The following is a 4339-nucleotide window of genomic DNA, read 5'->3' as shown; positions in this document are numbered from 1 at the left end:
TCCCTCCCTCTCTCTCTACCTCTCTCCCTCTCTACCTCCCTCTCTACCTCTCTCCCTCTCTACCTACCTCCCCCCTCCCTCCCTCTCTACCTCTCTCCCTCCCTCTCTACCTCTCTCCCTCCCTCCCTCTCTATTTGGCCTTGTTGATACCTGACCAGAGTGGGTTTGTACTAAATTCAACCCTATTCCCTATGGACCCTGGTCTAAAGTAGTGAACTACATAGAGAGTGGTGCCCTATTCCCTATGGACCCTGGTCTAAAGTAGTGAACTACATAGAGAGTGGTGCCCTATTCCCTATGGACCCTGGTCTAAAGTAGTGAACTACATAGAGAGTGGTGCCCTATTCCCTATGGACCCTGGTCTAAAGTAGTGAACTACATAGGGCTAGGGTGTGTTGTTGAGGAGACTCTGCGTAATCTGAGTGTAGTGGTGTCTGATAGAGGAGACTCCCATCATGTAGTAATCTGAGTGTAGTGGTGTCTGATAGAGGAGACTCCCATCATGTAGTAATCTGAGTGTAGTGGTGTCTGATAGAGGAGACACCCATCATGTAGTAATCTGAGTGTAGTGGTGTCTGATAGAGGAGACTCCCATCATGTAGTAATCTGAGTGAAGTGGTGTCTGATAGAGGAGACTCCCATCATGTAGTAATCTGAGTGTAGTGGTGTCTGATAGAGGAGACACCCTACATGTAGTAATCTGAGTGTAGTGGTGTCTGATAGAGGAGACTCCCATCATGTAGTAATCTGAGTGTAGTGGTGTCTGATAGAGGAGACACCCATCATGTAGTAATCTGAGTGTAGTGGTGTCTGATAAGGAGACTCACATCATGTAGCTATCTGAGTGTAGTGGTGTCTGATAGTGGAGACTCCTACATGTAGTAATCTGAGTGTAGTGGTGTCTGATTGAGGAGACTCCTACATGTAGTAATCTGAGTGTAGTGGTGTCTGATAGTGGAGACTCCCTACATGTAGTAATCTGAGTGTAGTGGTGTCTGATAGTGGAGACTCCCTACATGTAGTAATCTAAGTGTAGTGGTGTCTGATTGAGGAGACTCCTACATGTAGTAATCTGAGTGTAGTGGTGTCTGATAGAGGAGACTCCTACATGTAGCTATCTGAGTGTAGTGGTGTCTGATAGAGGAGACACCCTACATGTAGTAATCTGAGTGTAGTGGTGTCTGATAGAGGAGACACCCATCATGTAGTAATCTGAGTGTAGTGGTGTCTGATAGAGGAGACTCCCATCATGTAGCTATCTGAGTGTAGTGGTGTCTGATAGAGGAGACTCCCATCATGTAGCTATCTGAGTATAGTGGTGTCTGATAGAGGAGACTCCCATCATGTAGTAATATGAGTGTCGTGGTGTCTGATAGAGGAGACTGAGTAATCTGAGTGCAGTGGTGTCTGATAGAGACTCCTACATGTAGTAATCTGAGTGTAGTGGTGTCTGATAGAGCAGACACCCTCAGACTACCACTACACTGAGGCTGTTGTTGTGTTACCAAGGAGTGTCGAGGATTTAAATCGTTTCTGTTCATTGAGGGGGGAGGAGTAAGAGGTTTATGTTTTACGTTTCACACAAACACACACACATGACGTGCTGGTCAGTAACAGAGGATTTGTGATTGTTCTCTGTGACCCTTCTGTCAACTGTCCACACACACACACACACACACACACACACACTGCACACACACACACACACACACACACACACACACACACACACACACACACACACACACACACACACACACACACACACACACACACACACACACACACACACACACACACACACACACAGCATGTGACCCAGGCGATGAACCTTGATCAGAGCTTTATGACCTCATTCTGCATCATGGGGGTCAAAGGTCAAACATCTCAGCAACACAGGACTGTAAAGCAGACAGATAAAGGATTGATCGAGATAGAGGAGAGGGGAGAGGAGAGGAGAGAGAGAGGAGAGGAGAGGAGGAGGGAGGGAGAGGGAGAGGGAGAGGAGGGAGAGGAGAGGGAGGAGAGGAGAGGGAGAGGAGAGGAGAGGAGAGGAGAGGAATGAAAGGAGGAAGTTGATTATTTTGCTGTATCGTTCCTGGTTTTATGGATGCTGGGTTCTCATAGGGACGGTGTATATTGGTCATGTGACCTGTGTCGTGCTCTACTGTACGTAACTCATTAGCCAAAATATCACAACCTTTCGATTTCATAAGGCTGTGATGTTCTCTATTGTGACCCTAGTTCTAGTCTGGTTTTAGTCTGGTTTTAGACTGGTTCTAGTCTGGTTTTAGACTGGATTTAGACTGGTTCTAGACTGGTTCTAGTCTGGTTTTAAACACGTTCTAGACTGGTTCTAGTCTGGTTTTTAGTCTGGTTCTAGTCAGGTTTTAGTCTGGTTTTAGACTGGTTCTAGACTGGTTCAAGTCTGGTTTAGTCTGGTTTTAGACTGGTTCTAGACTGATTCTAGTCTGGTTTTTAGACTGGTTTAAGTCTGGTTCTAGACTGGTTCTAGACTGGTTCTAGTCTGGTTCTAGTCTGGTTTTTATAATCTGGTTTTAGACTGGTTCTAGACTGGTTCTAGTCTGGTTCTAGTCTGGTTTTAGTCAGGTTTTAGACTGGTTCTAGACTGGTTCTAGACTGGTTCTAGACTAGTTTTAGACTGGTTTTTAGTCTGGTTCTAGACTGGTTTTTAGTCTGGTTTTAGTCTGGTTTTAGACTGGATCTGGACTGGATCTAGACTGGTTTGGTTCTAGACTGGTTCTAGACTGGTTTTAGACTGGTTTTAGACAGGTAGATAAAACATCCAGTCTACTGGTCTTTTCCTCTACATCTGTTAGTTACCTATTCCACGATGTTCTAGCTTCACTGATTTAGTTGGTTCTAGACTGGTTCTTAGACTGGTTCTAGACTGGTTCTAGACTGGTTCTAGACAGGTAGATAAAACATCAGTATACTGGTCTTTTCCTTTACATCTGTTAGTTACCTATTCCATGATGATCTAGCTTCACTGATGTAGTTGGTTCTAGACTGGTTCTTAGACTGGTTCTAGACAGGTAGATAACACATCCAGTCTACTGGTCGTTTCCTCCTACTGGTCGTTTCCTCTACATCTGTTAGTTGCCTATTCCACAATGTTCTAGCTTCACTGATGTAGTTGGTTCTAGACTGGTTCTTAGACTGGTTCTAGACTGTTCTAGACTGGTTCTAGACTGGTTCTAGACTGGTAGATAAAACATCCAGTCTACTGGTCTTTTCCTCTACATCTGTTAGTTACCTATTCCACGATGTTCTAGCTTCACTGATGTAGTTGGTTCTAGACTGGTTCTTAGACTGGTTCTAGACTGGTTCTAGACTGGTTCTAGACTGGTTCTAGACTGGTAGATAAAACATCCAGTCTACTGGTCTTTTCCTCTACATCTGTTAGTTACCTATTCCACAATGTTCTAGCTTCACTGATGTAGTTGGTTCTAGACTGGTTCTTAGACTGGTTCTAGACTGGTTCTAGACTGGTTCTAGACTGGTAGATAAAACATACAGTCTACTGGTCTTTTCCTCTACATCTGTTAGTTAGCTATTCCACGATGTTCTAGCTTCACTGGTGTAGTTGGTTCTAGACTGGTTTGGTTCTAGACTGGTTTGGTTCTAGACTGGTTCTAGACAGGTGATAAAACAGCCAGTCTACTGGTCTTTTCCTCTACATCTGTTAGTTACCTATTCACGATGTTCTAGTTTCACTGGTGTAGTTGGTTCTAGACTGGTTTTAGACTGGTTCTAGACTGGTTCTAGACTGGTTTTAGACAGGTAGATAAACATCCAGTCTACTGGTCTTTTCCTCTACATCTGTTAGTTTACCTATTCCACGATGTTCTAGCTTCACGATGTAGTTGGTTCTAGACTGGTTTTAGACTGGTTCTAGACTCAGTTCTAGACTGGTTTTAGACAGGTAGATAAAACATCCAGTCTACTGGTGTTTCTCATCGTACCTGTTCACGATGTTCTGGCTTCTGTTAGTTGGTTCTAGACTGGTTCTAGACTGGTTCTAGACTGGTTTAGACTGGTAGTGTTCTGGTTACCTATTCCACGATGTTCTATAGTTTCACTGGTGTAGTTGGTTCTAGACTGGTTAGACTGGTTCTAGACTGGTTCTAGACTGGTTTTAGACTGGTAGATAAAACATCCAGTCTACTGGTCTTTTTCCTCTACATCTGTTAGTTACCTATTCCACGATGTTCTAGTTTCACTGGTGTAGTTGGTTCTAGACTGGTTTTAGACTGGTTCTAGACTGGTTCTAGACTGGTTTTAGACAGGTAGATAAAACATCCAGTCTACTGGTGTT

Source organism: Oncorhynchus gorbuscha, unplaced genomic scaffold (genome assembly GCF_021184085.1).
Source record: "Oncorhynchus gorbuscha isolate QuinsamMale2020 ecotype Even-year unplaced genomic scaffold, OgorEven_v1.0 Un_scaffold_772, whole genome shotgun sequence".
NCBI lineage: Eukaryota > Metazoa > Chordata > Actinopteri > Salmoniformes > Salmonidae > Oncorhynchus > Oncorhynchus gorbuscha.
The sequence above is the reverse complement of the archived record's forward strand: the minus strand, read 5'-3'. Positions refer to the sequence as shown.